General features: G+C 40.6%; 1 long non-coding RNA gene across 1 annotated transcript in view; it reads left to right on the forward strand.

Annotated features, from left to right (window-relative positions):
* LOC144588030 (uncharacterized) overlaps window positions 1–18,712 on the forward strand; it is a 335,763-nt gene that overhangs the window by 301,966 nt on the left and 15,085 nt on the right. Inside the window, exon 2 of the long non-coding RNA XR_013543336.1 lies at window positions 1–18,712. This exon is cut by the window's right edge and continues 15,085 nt beyond it. This is a non-coding gene — a long non-coding RNA (uncharacterized LOC144588030).

Genomic DNA, 18,712 nt, shown 5'->3' on the forward strand with positions numbered 1-18,712 from the left:
GCGGGGTATAAATTAAATAAATAAATAAATAAATAAATAAATAAATAAATAAATAAATAAATAAATAAATAAATAAATAAATAAATAAATAAACAAATAAACAAATAAACAAACAAACAAACAAACAAACAAACAAACAAACAAACAAACAACAACAACAACAACAACAACAACAACAACAACAACAACAACAACAACAACAACAACAACAACAACAACAACAACAACAACATTCAGAACACGGCCAAAGAGCCCGAAAACCCCACAACAACCAATGTTTAAAAATTTTAAAAACATTTTTAGGGCCTCTCTTTTCTTATGTTAGGAGAAAAAGAAGTGCAGCTTGTGGGCCCTGATCTCCCTAAAGGTGTTTTACTGACGTGGACTTCTGACAACTCCCGGTTTCTTTTCTTTTTTGGGAGGGAACAGTTCACCATTTTTAGCAGCCTACACAGCCCCCATGGGTTGCTGGGGACAGAAAATTGGCCCCTGGGTCCATTGAAGGCACCCATCCAATTATTAATTCCCTATGTTGAAGGGAAGCTGGAAAGGCTTCTAATTTTTAACTTCCTCTTGGGATAGAAAAGTGCTCTTCCCCAACTCTTAGAATGTCCAGAGTGATTTCTCAGTGGAGACAAGGGAACAGTATATAGACCCCTGCTTATTAAATGCTTATTAAATTGTTATTCTGGGCCACTGTTTTGTTTTCATTTTAACATAATCCTTGTGAGCCAAATGCTTCTTTGTGGCCTGTGCTGACACCATGGAATAATCCAAAGGTCTGGAAACTGTAATTGAAACAATGGCTGAAATCCTCTATGTTTTGGAGTGATGTAAAATTACCATGGTAGAAATGTGCTGGGGTTTCCATTCAAACAACCTGGATTGCACAATTTAATTCTGCGTTCAACCATGTGGCTTCTGTTGCGTGATACGCATGCAAAGGTGCTTTGCGAATAGCTCTTTTGCCCTGCCACAATTTCCCCTAATGCTGCAGTTTCACATTCAATATGCAGATTTGTGTAGCAGGATTTCATCCTCTATATATAATACTTAATAAGAGTGATATAAAAATTGGCTAGCTACTACTGATAGGTAAACTCTAATTATACTGAATTCTTTCTCAGCTTTTAACCATATATCTTGTTTCTTTTTACTAGATCTGCTCAGGAATCTGATCTTTTCAGCAATAGTAATAAAAGTCACTCTGACAAGCTGGGATGTTTCCACTTTCAACCCTGAAAATTGTGATGGGTTCATATCCCCCTTTGTCTAGAATGCATTTCTGTACTTTGGAACTTGTTTGAGAATGTGAGCTTTTGTGAAAATCACAAAATTTTATATTTTACAAAAAGAACTATTTTGTTTTGTTTTGCAGTTCTGCTGCTGACAGAACAGAACTTTGGTATCTTCACTCTCAGTCACTGACAGTTTTTCCTTCTTTGTCTGTGGGTGCATCAAGATTATTATCTTTCACTGAGGACAAGAACATTTGTGAGCAGTCCTTGCATGCTAACTTCAGACAACTTGGGTATGACAATTACAAGCTTTTGGGTCAATACAATAATTCAGATCAGAGTAATTTCAAAGTCTTTGGGTCTAGACCATTATCAGATGCTGTTGTTTTTGTTTCTTATTCTAAAGAGTACTTGGCAGCCATAGGCAGAATGATAGCTGCCCAGGGAGAAAGACAAAAGTCGTTAAAATTCAAATGTTTCTTTCCCAATCTCTTTAAACTGATAGAAGCACCCACCTGACTGCACACATACTGCTCCTTTGCCTTGTCTTCCTGCCTCCTGGACAGTTTCATCACAAAATCCAGATTGCTTGAACAAGCTGCCTGATAAGCCCTCGGATGCTGACAGGAAGCTATGATGTTACAATAAGTGTCATAGGGAAAATGTCAACTGTATCATTATAATGAAGGTCATGTCTCCCTCACTGAGAAAGAAAACAAGGAGCTCAGGGCTCTGCACAATTCAGATGTTGTTATGAGGCAGATGTTGACATGTGTAGTTTCCACCTTACAAGAGCTACCGTATAAGGAAGGGTGAAGGAACGCCAACTGTGGGGAGGTCAAAGGTACCACTATCCCAGCAGGAAGCACAGTGTGAAGTATTGTCAAAGATCTGAAGATTGCAGAAGCTCACAGCTGCTTCAATCTCATTTCCTACCACCCAATACCATTACTAGAATGTTCTGGAAGAGCCTGTGGTTTCTTCTATTTTAATTAGTAGTCCTTAGGAATGAAAGAACGATTCTGGCTACAGAAAAAGTGTGACTTCTCATCAGCCTTGTTTTTTGCTGCTGTGAAATACTGTGAAGGCTAGACTAGGAGCACCACTCACGGAAAGCCATAGATGTTTTGATTCTAGTTTACCTCATCAGGTATTACTGTGATGATCAGGGCTGGAGGGCCTACTGAAAAAGAAATGATGTGAAGAAATCACACCCAGTCTGATCTCTTAATGTCGGAAGGTTGTGCACAAAAGTGTGTTGGTGTTTTTCTAGATATCACTGTAGTAAATGATTCTCATGTTACCTTTATTAATATTTATGATAATCCCCTGACACATTATCCAAAGGGGACATGTGGACAGTGCAGGCTGTATGATTTCTTCACATCACTTCTTTTTCAGTAAGTCCTCCGGCCCTGATCATCACAGCAATACCTGAGGTAACTTTAAAGTGTGTGTGTGTGTGTGTGTGTGTGTGTGTGTGTGTGTGTGTGTGTGTGTGTGTGTGTGTGTGTGTGTGTGTGTGTGTGTGTGTGTGTGTGTGTGTGTGTGTGTGTGTGTGTGTGTGTGTGTGTGTGTGTGTGTGTGTGTGTGTGTGTGTGTGAGAATTTGTTCCAAGTTTTAGCTGGAACTTTGCAGCAGCAGTCCAGTATGTCAAACCTATTTTGGGAGTGTACATTTTATAGGAGATAAAACATGTATATAAAATTCAGACTAAAACCCAGAGAGGATTTGCTGTCCCCATGATATTAGAGCCATAAGCTTCTACTATGGATTAGCCCTACCTCTGTCACTGAAGGTCAGCCCTGTCCCCAACCATTTGCCCCTGTGGGCACTGCACATGTATGCCAAACATGTGGAAGCCGAAGTGCATGTCTGCTAGGCATAACAGTTGCAGCCACCAGGCCCATTCTTTAAGCAGTCTCTGTAATGTAGGGATCTTTTTCTGGGGTGGGTGGGAATAGAATAACAGCACTGAATTAATTCAGTAATTATGTATAATTATGCCTTTCATGATTTGTGTCCTATGAAGTGGAAATACATCTATATATTCTCCTTGGCCTTAATTCAGTGATAGCGAATATGTATGTATTTATAATATGTGTGCCTCTGTTAAATGCGCATATGGGTTTATAAAAATAGGCTTATTTAATTTAACTGGAATTGCACTAGACAGTACAAAATGTTCTTTTCTGTCGCTTCTCTACCTCCGCACCTGCCAATAATGCATTGACTGGGAATAATTTTTTTGGCAAGAACATGCAGAGATAACTGTATTAATAAAATGTCATTTTATATATCCAAGGAATAGTAACCTTGAAGAAGTGCACAAGAAGAATGACTTGTCTAACAGCTGGCTTGTCAGTGTCCACTTGGTAGCTTGGTAGTTATTTCTCTGAAGTCAGAAAACATTATACCTAATTTTTAAAACACAAATTCTAATTAGAAGGAAGAAGGCAGGCACTAATGTTGAGAACAATTCTATTTCTATTAAAATGCAAGAATATTTTTCACAATTTTCCCCCATGTATTTGGAACACACTTGTAGGAGAGAAGATGAGAAAGTGGACTGCTGTCCACCTGTCATAGATGCAGGAGATCTCAGAATATATTTTCTCAGTAAAAAAAAGTCTCCCTTCTTCCCAAAGAAAGATGGCTTTTTAAAATTTGCTCTAAATATTCTCCACGTATATAGTAGGAGCTGCTGTTAACCAGTTCTCCCCATTTTGCACATTGTTGCCATGAGGTTATTAGCTGTCCATTAACCTTTTGTTACCTTGTTAGCTTTTAATAAATTCTTAGTCTTCTATCAGATCATATTGAAAAGGACTATCAGATTATATATGACTAAAGTGATTCCTATTTGCCTTGCTTTACAGCGGTCAATCTTCTGTTTGAACAGACCATTTTTGCCCAATCTAGGTTGCTTAAAAAGACAGGAGATCAGGGCACTTCAAGTTCCTTCCAATCAATTGTTAGCAACAATGAGAGCAATCATGGCAAGAGGACAGACTTTTTTACCAGCCTAGATTCCAAGCAGGGTAGAATGGACAGGCTCAGATTAACCCATTCTTTTCAGGAAATAACATTCGTATCACGGGATGAGAATTGATAATTCAAATGGAATGAGGATGGATAAATTATTGAAAACCAGATATTGGGCCTGAGAAGTAGTATAAGGTGGCACTGGCATATGATTTTTCATAGACAATAACAGTAGTTGTTGTACTGCACAGAAAAATGGTAAAGGATGTCTGAATAGTTTGTACTTTGAAAAATATAGGATGAGACAATCCAAAATGAAACAAGAGATTGTCAAGATTATGGTCAGGTCAGAGAAGCCTCACTGCCCAGACTCTCCTTGTGTGGGTAAGTTCCAGGGGCCCAGATTTGCTGATGACTGGGGAAAACCTTTCTGTCTGGTACCCCTCCCAGCACCTTGAGTCACTCCAACTGCTAAGGACTTCAGGGAATTACCAAAACCCCACAAGGTTGAAAGATTTTTGATTGGTGTGGGTTTTTCGGGCTCTTTGGCTGTGTTCTGAACGTTGTTCTTCCTAACGTTTCACCAGTCTCTGTGGCCGGCATCTTCAGAGGACAGGAGTAGCTCTCTGTGCTCTGGTGCAGTTTGTTTGGGAGTTGAGTATTTATGGCTGTGAGATCAACTTTGGTCCTTTTCAGGAGATGGGTGATTATGGTGATCAGTGTGTTTTTGTTGTGGGTGTATCGTTGTGAGAAGGAGGAGAGAGTATCTGTCACTGTGATTGATGGGTGTCATTAGCTGGTCTTTTGTGTGTAGTGATCACTGGTCCTTGTGGCTGGGTAAAGTTCGTTGACCTTTTGCACACTGTATTTTTCAGTGATGGGAGCCAAGTTTTGTTGAGTTTCAAACGTTCTTCTTTTTTGTTGAAGTTCTGCTGATATTTGTGGATTTCAGTGGCTTCCCTGTGCAGTCTAACGTAATGATAGCTGGTGTTGTCCAGTATTTCAGTATTTTGAAATAGAATTTCATGTCCAGCTTGTTTTAGTGCATGTTCAGCTACTGCCGATTTTTCCGGTTGCTTTAGTCTGCAGTGTCTCTCATGTTCTTTGATTCTGGTATGGATGCTTCGTTTTGTGGTTCCAATATATGCCTGTCCATAACTGCAAGGTATCCGGTATACTCCTGCAGTGGTGAGGGGGTCCCTTCTGTCCTTTGCTGATCATAACATTTGTTGTATTTTTGTGGTGAGCATGAATATTGTCAGAACATGGCCAAAAAGCCCGAAAAACCCACAACAACCATTAGATCCTGGCCGTGAAAGCCTTCGCGAATACATTGAATGCTTTTTACCTTTATGATGACCCTGCAAGGTAGGAATACCAAAATACCCATTAAATGTAAAGGCATCCCATAGGAGATCAAGACAAGGCTCTTCTTTGTTACCAACAGCTCTCTGTTTCCCAGACTAACCAAGGTGATCTAACATTTTATATTTTCTTAAATGTGTTGCAAGAAAAAGGGGGAAAAGTTTGCAAACAATTCTAAAAGTCACTAAAACAATAAAAAGCTGTGGCTAAATAAAGGAAGACTCAACCTTTAGTTTGCAAGATATGAGCAGGATCATAGTAGGACCTTTCAGAAATCAGTAATTCATCATGTCACCATAAGTCACAAACAAATTGAGGACACAAAAGTGCTAAGATTGCAAGGGAAAATGACAGAGAGGATCCTAATAATTTGAGAATACATAGTGTAAGGTCATTCCTACTGTAAATTTATTTCTTGTTGGCTTCCAACAATTTACCTAAGTTTTGAAATCACCTTTAAGTGAAACCACAATGTGCAAGACATTCCATTTGCTCTTTCAATACCTGAACCTCTTCTCCCTATCAATAAAAAAAGTATAATAATTGGAGGTTGTTCTCTAGGAAACGTCTCTACATGTGTGATATCTTGACCTGACCATGAAAAACTTATTTCATTTTTAATTTTTTAAAGTAGACATTCAGTCATACCCAGCTTCATTGGGAGGACTCAATGAGTCATAGGGTCCCTTTCAGCTCTGCAGTTCTAAGACTAGACTAGACTAGACTAGACTAGACTAGACTAGACTAGATTAGATTAGATTAGATTAGATTAGATTAGATTAGATTAGATTAGATTTGTCCAGGAGATCATGGAGAACTTTCGGGATGGAAAATTTGCCCACTCCCTATAAATGCTTATAAGGGAAATGTTGTATTGAAATCAGTGGCACTATAATACCAGACTAGATATGCAAAGGAGTTCAGTTTAACTTTTAAAAATATGCACTTTAAAAATGCTTGAACAAACACTCAAGAAATTTCTAGCCTCTTTGTTTTAAGAGTCATCTTGTCCTGAGGAGAGTCTGCCAAAATCATCTTCTACATAATTAGTAAAGGCACAAGAACCTATTCTCTTGTCACCTTCAGTTCTTTCTTTTCTGTATTCATCCCTTGTCTGTCAGCCCTTAAAAACACAAGTATACAATAAAAACAATGAGATTTTGAAAATCTCAATACACTCATTAAAACACTTAATGTTTGGCACTACCATCTTGAAACTTACATTGATTGTCGTGATGAAGAAACAATTCTTTACCTTTTTTGTAACAAGTCTTAATTCGAGAACAGACCCTTTTCACTTTATTTTCTTTTCTAGAGAGTGAACACAAGCAATCATGGGTGGTCCCTTCTGTATACTCTTTGGTTTTTTTCATTGTGAGAGCTGGGACTAGTCACAGTTCTCTGGCTAAGATCAGCTCAGTGCCAGAGAAAATGGGTTGTTTATTTCTGTTTTTGATTTGTGAAGTTCCTTTTCTTAACACCGGCATCTGGCTTTGTATACCAGAATCACATCACATTGTAACTGCCCACTATATTGTCAAGTAATGTCCACAAAGATTTTGGAATGGGTTCTTCTTATCGGTTGTCTCTACAGGGGATACAGTGGTTGCTCATGCAAGAAGGATTGTCCTCACTTTGAAGAGATTTAGCTTTCCTTTAACAGTAATTGTGGAGCAAAGTCTGACTGCTTGCATGGCATAAAGAAAGTGGACTGGGGTGTTCCTGCTTGAATTCCAGTAAGCAGAGTGACTGCAATCAACTATCCCTCACATTTTCCTCTCTCAGAGGACAGGGTTATCGATGTAGCACTGTCTATCGTGGGGGGCCCAAACTAGTCTAGCACCTCAGGTAAAGTTGAGGACACTCTCCCATGGTCAGTTTGGAGGTAACACTCAATGTCAGTCCAGCTGGCATGAGGAGGAGGAGGAGGCCCTATTTGTCCTTCATCTCAGGAAAATGTTTTAGGCCAGGCTTGCACACCGTCCAGAACAAGGAGGCTCTTATCCTTGATTTTCTTTCCACCACACCTGCCCTCTGTTGCTTGGTGCCACTATCTTCTCCTCCAATGGGAAAAAAAAAGAAAGTCAGCTTAGGGTGGGAGTAGAGTTGCCAGGCCAGCAGCATCATTTCCTGAAAGGACAGGGCCAAAACTCTGAGGCCAGGGATGGAACCTTCTAACGTCAAAGGTGCAGGGCAGGCAGGAGAGGCCGATGGGTCTGGAAAACACAGATGTTCAAGATGGTGCTTCAGTTCTGGCAAGTTCTGCTGCTGCTGCTGTGTAACAGTGGTTTCCCATTTCCTGCAATTGAAAGTACCTTTTCTAATAACAAAAAATGTTTGAAAATACTTTAAAACCAAGGAAATGATTGTGTTGCTGCCACCTCTGGGGCAGGAAGGAGTAGGTAAGGAAAAGAAAAGAATAGTGTGTGGGGGGTGTTTCATGAAGTGATTGGGTGGGGTCTTCCCAAATATTCCACTCCTGGAACCATTTGAGGAGGGGTCCCTGCATTTACTCCCCCTAAACCAGATTTGAGAAAAGAAATGAGCACATATTAAGTACTGAATCAGTCTTTTAGGAAGTAAACTATTTCTAACTTTACAAGTCCTTTTTCAAAAATGTCGGGTCTGCTGGCGCGCATCACCATTGTGGACCTCCTTTGCCTTCCTCCTCTGGAAACAGCACGAGACATGAGAAGCGCTCGCTCACTCAGGGGATGTGGGGGAGCATCCATAAAAGGACGCTTCCTCATGTGTTCAGCCTCTTTCTGAGGCTTTCGTCCCTCCCTCCCTCCCTTCATCCAGCGTGAGTCTGACTGGTCGTCCTATTGGGGGCTGGATAGGAATTTTTGACCTGCTGCCTAGATTGGCCTATTGGCCACAGGGATTTTTCGCCTATCCCACACTGGTTTTGAATTTCCTGGTAATTTACCTTTGCTATGTTGTATGTTAATGTTTTAGGTCACATGACAGGTAGTGTGGAAGGAAATTGAATGGGTGAGTGCCCAGGAGTTCAATGTAGGGGTTAGCATGTCTGACATCTAGGCACTGAGGATCGTGAGGTTACAGTGCCAGGAGGAAAGACCTGCTGGGGCCCTCCCCGAGCTGAGGGCCACCAAAGAGAGGCGGCTTTCAGGCCCAGGGGAGGCCTTGCAATTACGCTGGCCATGGTCATGTTGTCTGGAAGACAGAGTGACAATGGGGCATGGGACTCGCCCGTAGAAGGGGCCTTGTGAGGGGCCTTGTGAGACCTTGGGCACCAAACCTGATTCCGCACTACTGCAGGCCCCTGCCTTTCATGTTATGATATGTTTCAACAAAGTGTGGCCCTAGCCTGCATCTCACCTCCTTATTCCGGGGTGGGACGGCAATGAACATTGAACATATTTTGGCTTCATTACCGGTTTGCCTGCAGTTTTAATTACTGTATGTTTGTTTGTTTTTAACTAGCACAGCATTTCGGACTTGCTGAATGTGAATTCCATGGCTTACACGGAAACTGTTTTTTTAAAGAAAAGGCACACTTCTGTTTGAATGCTTCCTGTTCAGAGTGGCATCTCTGGCTATTATTTATTAGATAATATATGGACTGCAAGCTCAAAATAGTAAGAATTCAGGCTCATAGAATACTGTCACATATTTGCACATTCATATTATAACTTGGACTTCGGCATCCTATTTCACACACACAATTACTCAATTCTTTTTCAGCTGACTTTGTAGACCGTATAAGATGGCACAACTGTGGTTTTAAGTACTTGCAGTTTTAAATCAATGTGCTTTTTTTGCATAAGAGAAAGCTGAGAGACAGTATGAAAGATTTCGAGTGCATCAGCTGCAGGTTCTTAATAGGGCTAAGTATTTTGTCTTATTTATCTTTTATGAGGTTTTCTTTTCAGAAAGATTTGTAAAATGGCCACAGTAATAAATGATTTATAATGGCAGCAAAATGATCCAATAAATTAAAATCACTTTATTTCTCTTAGGAATCAAAGATCTTTTGCCAGGGTTGAACAATAGTAAAACTTTAGATTGTACTGTGTGCTTGTAACAGATTTGCATGCAGTAACCTGAAGACTGTATTTTCCTGGAATACAACACCAAATCTTTTATCTTGCCCTCTCAATAAGTCACATGAATCCATGGAACTCTGGGCGTCTGTTAAGAGTCAATGTGAATACAGCTATTGGAAGCTTGTTCCCAAAAATATGGACAGGTGCCAATAGTTAGATCCAGAATGAGGCCTATAGAAAATGAAGAGTGTATCAGCATGCTTGGATGAACCCCAAGGTAGATAGGAATTAGAACTATGTTTGGGTCCTCTGATCGAATCTGGAGACCAGTGCATTGTGCTGTATCTAGATTTTATCTGGAGTGATCTGTGACCCACCTGATCCAATTTCAGAGCCGCAGGTGATTCAATTTGTAAGCCTCCCAGTGACTTGCAAGAGAAAACCAAAGTGGCTATAACTTTTGTTTTGTTTTGCTTTTGCACTGAAGTACACAAATCTGTTGATGTGGTTGACCCCAAGGAGAGGAGTAAACCTGCCAGATTCCAGACTTTTTTAAAATTTATTTTTCAAAAAACAGAGACAGTGAATTGATTTGTGCCCCATTCAGTCTGATTTGGGCTCTGTATAGATGCTGATTTGTAAATATACTTTGCTTCATCCCAGAACCAAGTCTGCCCTTTCTGCTTCAATCTAGATCTAGTACCGATGAGACTGATTTGTTTAGGAATTTGTGACTTTTCCAAATCTGGTGCTTAACCCTCTCAGAAAAATAAAATCATAATACACAGCCTAACTAAGCATTTGCTTCCTTTTCATGTTCCCCTGAACATACTTAAAGGTAATCAGAACTTCCCTAAATGTGAATGCTTTAGAGTCCATTTACTGCAATAAAACCCCTAATGATTGATTTTATTTTTAATCAGAAGAAATGAATACTCACATTTACTTTATAGATGTTGGCTTTTACTCAAATATGAGTATGCATTCATTCACACAGCTGTTAGTCTAATGGACTGGAGGTTTTCTATTGCTGGGTCAAAAGGTAACTGTTGTCATTTCCCTGTCGCCCAGTTGCTTCCCTTGAGGATGCTTCAGTCATCAAGTGTACCTCTTCTGGGTGGAAGGAAGAAATCTGAGCCAAGGAAAGGTAGTAAAACAGGGAGAAGGCACCAGGCTAACTACATATTTGAGCATTTAGCATTATCTCAGTCTCTTAGTGCTGTGGTACATTTAGCGGTAGCCTGTCACTCTCAATAAAACATTTATTGATTAGCATGAGACATTATTGTAGAGGGCTGGCTCGGGGACAATGAGGAAAAACTCCAGAGGGAAAATAGGAAGAAAGTGAAGAGAAAATGTATGGTCTTGAGAAGTGTAATTTATAATTGTTATGACCATCCACTAACATCTGTAGTGATGATACAAATCAGCTTTGAGAAAGGGGGAAAAAGTTATATGGGAAACAATTGCCAGAGGTTGTGTGAACATTTTCATGACACATGTGCATTAGCAATACCACACCAGGTCTGGAAAGCAAGGCAACAATTTCTTCCACAATTTTTCATTAGACTGGGAAGGTGCCGTGTGCTATGTTTGTTGGTGCAAGGATTAGGAAGTACTAATTCTACGACAGCCCAGATACTGTGGTTGCTGACATTGAGCCAGACATCCTGGAGAGTGAAGTCAACAATAAGGCCAGCGGAGGTGACGGCATTCCAGTCAAACTATTTAAAATCTTAAAATATGACACTGATAAGGTGCTACATTCAATATGCCAGCAAGTTTGGAAAACTCAGAAGTGGCCAGAGGATTGGAAAAGATCAGTCTACATCCCAATCCCAAAAAAGGGCAGTGCCAAAGAATGCTCCAACTACCGTACAATTGCATTCATTTCACATGCTACCAAGATTATGTTCAAAATTCTACAAGGTAGGCTTCAGCAGTATGTGGACCGAGAACTCCCAGAAGTACAAGCTGGATTTCAAAGGGGCAGAGGAACCAGAAGCCAAATTGCCAACATGCGCTGGATTGTGGAGAAAGCCAGAGAGTTCCAGAAAAAATCTACTTCTGCTTCATTGACCACGCAAAAGCCTTTGACTCTGTGAACCACAGCAAACTATTGCAAGTTCTTAAAAAAATGGGAGTGCCTGACCACCTCATCTATTTCCTGAGAAATCTATATGTAGGACAGGAAGCAACAGTTAGAACTGGATATGGAACAACTGATTGGTTCAACATTGGGAAAGGAGTATGACAAGACTGTATATTGTCTCCCTGCTTAGTTACTTTATATGCAGAATACATCATGCGAAAGGCAGCACTGGATAAATCACAAGCCAGAATTAAGATTGCCGGAAGAAATATTAACAACCTCAGATATGCAGATGATACTTCTCTGATGGCAGAAAGTGAGGAGGAATTAAAGAACCTCTTAATGAGGGTTAAAGAGGGTGAAATGGTCTGAAGCTTAACATCAAAAAAACTAAGATCGTGGCCACTGGTCCCATCACCTTCTGGCAAATAGAAAGGGAAGATATGGACGCAATGAAAGATTTTACTTTCTTGGGCTCCATGATCAGATGGTCACAGCAGCCATGAAATTAAAGATGCCTGCTTCTTGGGAGAAAAGTGATGACAAACCTTGACAGCATCTTAAAAAGCAGAGACATCACCTTGCTGACAAAGGTCCGCATAGTCAAACTATGGTTTTTCCTGTAGCGATGTATGGAAGTGAGAGCTGGACCATAAAGAAGGCTGACTGCCGAAGAATTGATGGTTTTGAATTGTGGTGCTGGAGGAGACTCTTGAGAGTCCCTTGGACGGCAAGGAGAACAAACCTATCCATTTTAAAGGAAATTAACCCTGAGTGCTCACTGAAAGGACAGATCCTGAAGCTGAGGCTACAGTACTTTGGCCATCTCATGAGAAGAGAAGACTCCTTGGAAAAGACCTTGATGTTGGGAAACTGTCAAGACAAGAGGAGAAGGGGATGACAGAGGATGAGATCGTTGGACAATGTCATTGAAGCAACCAAGATGAATTTGACCCAATTCCGGGAGGCAGAGGAAGAGAGGATGGCCTGGCGTGCTCTAGTCCATGGGGTCACGAAGAGTTGTACATGACTTAATGACTAAAGAACAACAACTCTGAAGCCCCACTCATGAAAACTGAAATCCAAAGCATATGGAGTTTGGGGAAATTACAAACTAATTCTTTAAAACAATTATCTGGTATATCTTAGATACAGGAATATCTTGGATGTATTTTGCAAGTGCTGCAGCCTCTCCTTCCATTTTGAAGGCTTGATATAAGAAAATCAAACCATCAACATGAAACTGTTCAGGGTTATTAATTTATATAATAAATAAGTCATAATTAACTTATATATCTATTGCAACTTAATAACAGATAACATTCTTTCTGCATGGTTAGTGTAAGTCACTTTTATAGTTATCCTTTTCCTACAACAAATTAGGCCCAGGCTTGGCCTATCCTGAACCATGAGGCCTCCCAAGCGAGCCTTCTCTGGGTGAGCACAATTTAGTTGTTTGGCAGGTGGAATTCCCAGAACAGACAATTCTGGAGTTTAGAGTCCAAACAAAAATGAAAGCAAATACTTAGATGCCAGTTGCTACTGCTTTAAAGCAGTATCACCAGCAATTTCTGAGAAGAAATCAGAGGAATCAAAATTCTGTCTTTTCTTTTTGCCTCTTAACCAGTAGTATAGTCACCAATTCAGTAGTGCAGGGTTCCTCCCTGGAAAACACACCCACACACACCCACCCACCCACCCACACACACACACACACACACACACACACCCTCTTTCTTCCTGTGTTCATATGCTCCAAATTATGATCTAGCTGCAATTACTTGGGAGGAAAAATTAATCTATAGGGAGGGATAGGAGAACCTGCCACCCAGTGTCCAGTTTCTGCCACATTCCTGTAAGATGTAAAAAGAGGCCAGGTTTGAAGGACAAATGGTTTGAAAAGCTGGCAACCCTCTGATGGGAGAGAATGGAGGGGAGAAGTGATCTCACGGATCCCATAAAAGGGACCTTGCAGGGTCCTGGCTTCAGAAGAAGTGCTGCTGCTTATAACCCTGAGGGGTGGCAGGACTATACCACTGCTGGTAAAATTTACATTCCTTACTGCAGTGGTCCCCAACCTTGGGCCTCCGGATGTTCTTGGACTACAACTCCCAGAAGCCTTCACCACCACCTCTGCTGGCCAGGATTTCTGGGAGCTGAAGTCCAAGAACATCTGGAGGCCCAAGGTTGGAGACAACTGCCTTACTGAACAACAAGCCTACAGTTTTCTTCTTCCTCTTGCTTCAGTTCAAACACACCTGAAAATCCCTTTTTAATGATATTAAGTATCACTTGCTAGCCTCTTCTCAGCTGAACACAGGGAAGGATCAAGGAATACTGGCCTTATAAATCTGCTTAAAATCCATGCAACCTGTTATATGTGTAGACACTCCAAGGGGATCCATAGCATTCACCAAGAACTGCAATGAGTATATGTAGGTTTTTAATATGGAAAAAAATAGTTCTCACTGGCAGATATGAAGCAATGTGATATTTCCAATGTATTTGCTATTGGCTGTCTTGGCAAAGCCACATTGCATGATATTTCTACTAGTTCTGACTTTAAAATATTGCATCACATGCAGATGCTAAAACAAGTTTGAGCAACCTTTAGTCCTCCAGCTATTTTTGAACAATAACTCAGGGTTGGACTTCATGACTATTGGTGTTCTTTCCAGTTCTGCAGTTCTGTGATTCCCCACTGTGTTAAAGGAAGCATGGCTACTACAATGTTTTCCTGAAAATAAGATGGGATCTTATACTGTATTAATTTTTGCTCCAAAAAATGCATTACAGCTTATTTTCAGGGGATGTCTTCTTTTTTTTTCATATACAACAATCTACATTTATTCAAATACGGTCATGTCATCATCTTCTGTTTGCCGCACAATGCTGCACAATGGTGGAGGGCAGGGTTTCACTTAACTGGGGCTTTTTTGGGAGGGGCGTAGGGCTTATATTACGAGCATCCTGAAAAATCATACTAGGGCTTATTTTCAGGTTACGTCTTATTTTTGGGAAAACAAGGTAGTGCTAATAAAGAATACCTTTGCATTTGCTCATTTATGGGATTCCTTTTGTGAAGTATGAGTCAGCTTGATGGAATACATGGAGGAAAGTCTGCAGATGTTCCTCTCTGAACATGTTTGGGATAAATGAGCTTGTTACATCTTATCAGTGCCACTGGACATTAAACCAGAACCTAAATGGATGGTAATTTGTTACCACTTTATGTTAAGAAAAACAGCTATCATCGAAGGATTTAGACACAGTGGGGAATGATGAGGAACAGTTTCATTTCCAGAACCCAATGGAGTTTATATTTATTGAGAAGGACACATCTTGAAACAAGAGATGGCTCCATTATACATCAAAAAAATTAACACGTGAGTTCAGTACACTGGGCTCTGCTTTTGCTCAGTAGGTGCCTATGGAAGAGGATTGCCCTCAGCAATCCACAGAGATACCTTGGCAGAGCTCAGGGTAGAGAGACATCCAAGCCTGTGACAGAAAAGGATGCTGCAGGGCACATCTGAAGTGCGTTGGCAAAGCCATGTGGATTTTATGGAAGGCCTAGCTGTTATATAATGGGAATCTGCAAGCATAATAATCAATCATCCTCCATATCACTCTCTTTGTTGCTGCAATTTTTATCTAAATGGGTTAGTCCCTTCTGGAATAGATAGCTCCCTGGCATAGAATGATGATGAAACAGAATGGGCTGTTATGGGAGAGGGGGAGGGCACCCAATTTTTTCCATAAAGGCCTCATATGAAAATAGAAAGCTTAGAACAGGCACCAAGTTTCACTTTTTTTCAATACAGATCTTGGAAAAGTGACTTTGTGGACTTTTATTCCCAGAATCTCTGGCCACCATTACAAGCAGCTATGTTTGCAAGAAGAATTTTGAGAATAGTAATTGAGAAAAGTAGTTCCAGGTCATGGTCAATTTGCAACCGGAACAGAAGTCTTATATCCAAGGAGTAACTAGATCACTGGTGAGAACATTCAAATGAACCCTCTGCCTCTCCATATATTTAACCAAATGACCAAAGAGATCTCTTTCTTTTGTGGAATAGATGTAATGGAGAAATCATGTAAGCATCTCAGAAGGAAAAGGAAAGTAGAAACCAGAACGAATCATTAGATCAAGTATGGACAGTCTGTGGTCCTCCAGATGACGTTGCACTACAACTCCCATCAGATCTAGGAGCCATCACCACTAAATGTGAAAGTAGTGGGAACCTTCCATTCGAACAGCATTTGGAGGATCACAAGTCCCCCCTCCTTTTTTACATCTTTGTATATTTGCTTGATCAGAGACTGCCAACTCTTGGGCACTCAGACACCAATCTTAATTACATCAGGTTTAAACAAAATTTAGTTCAGGTTTCTAGAGCTCAAATAAAAACTGATATGCCCCTTGAAAAGACAGGTGCTCATCCCTGCCTTTAAAAACTATGAAGGTTGTTACTCCACATTTATCTGTCCAGCCCTTGCCCCTCCCTTTGGCTCTTTTGAAAGCCTTTTTGTCTTGCTCACACCTTTTCAGTCCAGCCTGCTCTGTCACAGCAGTGAAATGTAAATGCAACAGCAGGCTGGTTGGGTAATGACCAGGTTCCTGTGCCAATTACTCTGGAGTGTTATGGTGATGACACCATTAGCTGTGCTCAGCTCTGCAGCTATGAAGTTATAGTCATGAAACCTTCAGTCATCCCTGAGATAACAGCATTATCAGTATTGTGCTGCAGCCTGCAGGTACTTTTGGGCAGAGTAAGGTGGCATTAACACTGCAATGGCATCATGGAAACCTACAATATCAAACCCTGACATCAATAGCTTCCTGTCAGGATAGCTGTTGGATTGTTGGGCAGCACAATAGACTCATGGATTCTCATTGTTAAAACTCATTTTCTCTCTGCTTTCCACATTTCCCCCCAGCAATCCTCCTTTTTTTCCTAGCTCTTATGATACCTGCTGTTCTTTTGAATCTCTCTGCATTAGTCAACAAGGGAGATGTCTGTAAGGTGGACCAGACTCATCTTTCTGGATCCTCTGGCCATTCAGAGAGATAGCAGTACTGTAGTGGGGTTAGAGTCCTTTCTCCCTCCCTGATCTCAATTCATTTTTTTCAAGAGAAAGATTTGTAGTTTTGTACTTAAATGCTTTAGGGACGGGGAGCAGAGTTGCCAAAGATGTGTATTTAAGTCAAAAGCAAAAGATCTACGTGCAGTGTGTGTGTGTGTGTGTGTGTGTGTGTGTGTGTGTGTGTGTGTGTGTGTGTGTGTGTGTGTGTGTGTGTGTGTGTGTGTGTGTGTCTAAAATGGAGAATTGTTGTTGTCAGTGGTATTTGCTATTTTTAAATGGCTTCTACAGTCCAAATAAGAACATGCTAATCATTGGGTAGGGGAAGGACGGTAATAATTCTGCCACTTACCAAGAGACTAGCATGTAAATGATTTTGTAGCAGGTCAGCTGCTGGGTTGACAGAAGAATGCACTTCACAATCGGGGGAAAAAGGTATTGCATTCTGACTTGTGAGTTGGGAAAAGGCAACATCCATACAACCACGATATTTCCCAGAAGGATAGTTCTGGTATAACAATTGAACATCAGCATGTTTCTATTGCAGCCAGAATTATGACAGAGAGGAAAGAACTTAAGAGAAATTCAACAAAAAACAGAAGTTAATGCTTCTCTGTGTCTTGTGTAGAGATAAGGGTTTTTCCCCCAATCCATACCACACCACTCCATTCCATTCTTCATATGTGCTCTGTCCTGCATTCTGTTCATCCAGAATTTCAGTGAACAATGGGAATGTTTATAATTAAACAATTTGGATATATACACTTGCCATGTTTTCAAATTCCTTCAGGTTGTTTGTGTCTTCCCTACCATGTTACCATTGCTCATATGTGTGTTATCAAACAGAGAGAGAGAGAGAGAGAGAGAGAGAGAGAGAGAGAGAGAGAGAGAGAGAGAGAGAGAGAAGCAATTTTGAAATAATGCAATTTGTGCTTGCACCAAGACTATTTTTAATGTGGTGTTTTCCTTCTCTGTGATTTCCTGCTCATAGTTGAAAGTCCAAACTGAGTGAATTGTAAAAAGAGCTGTTCTGGGTCAGCCAAACACCTATCCAGTACAGCTTTCAGTTCCTGCAGTGAAACAGTTCTGGGAAGTCTACAGGACAATATTAGGATACAATCATGTTAGCATCAGTTTCAATTCATACATGCTTATTGGAAATGGAGGAGAGCAAATGAGCTAAAGAAACTGGAAGCTGGCTCCAGATAATGGAGTGTATAGTGCTCAGTACAAAATAATTATAGAAAGAATAAGCAAGCAAATAAACAACTGAAAATTCCTAATGTATCAGTGCCATGTCAGAAACAGGCAATGAGTAAGTGGGATTGCCACTTTTTTTTGGGGGGGGGAGACCAAAATTCTGTCCAATGGGGTAGAGAGACACCTGAATGCAGCTGTGGCCAATCACACTAAATGGTACCCTATTTAGAGGCAGGATCATTTGAATTCAGTGGAACTTAAGTGTCATATAAATTGGACTACAACTCCCATCAATGGTAGCATGCATAGCACATGGTGAGGAATGCTGCAGACTAACAACATCTGGAGTGCCAGAATTTGACCCATCCTACTGTACAGGGATTGTACAGGGATTGCAGTTTAAAGACTCAGCATTCCTATGGGAGGAAAATCCACTCAATTTTATATACCTGTCTAAGCTTGCAATTCTCCCATCTCTACTATGTCTACCTGATGGTTCCCAGACTAGTAAAATGTACACAATTTCTTAAATTCAACTGTCTTTTTTAATATGTAATGTCCTTCTGGCCATGCTGACAGCAGTCATATAAATGTACTAACTCCTGGGAACCAGAAAGCTTCTTCCTGCTGTTGAATCTTTGGGACATGCCATGAGATACATCTTAATTAACAACAGAATCAAAAGAACACGGTATGAGCCAGCTATAGATAGATGCTCTGTAGCTCTCACAGCAAAA

Source organism: Pogona vitticeps, chromosome 3, assembly GCF_051106095.1.
Source record: "Pogona vitticeps strain Pit_001003342236 chromosome 3, PviZW2.1, whole genome shotgun sequence".
Classification (NCBI taxonomy): domain Eukaryota; kingdom Metazoa; phylum Chordata; class Lepidosauria; order Squamata; family Agamidae; genus Pogona; species Pogona vitticeps.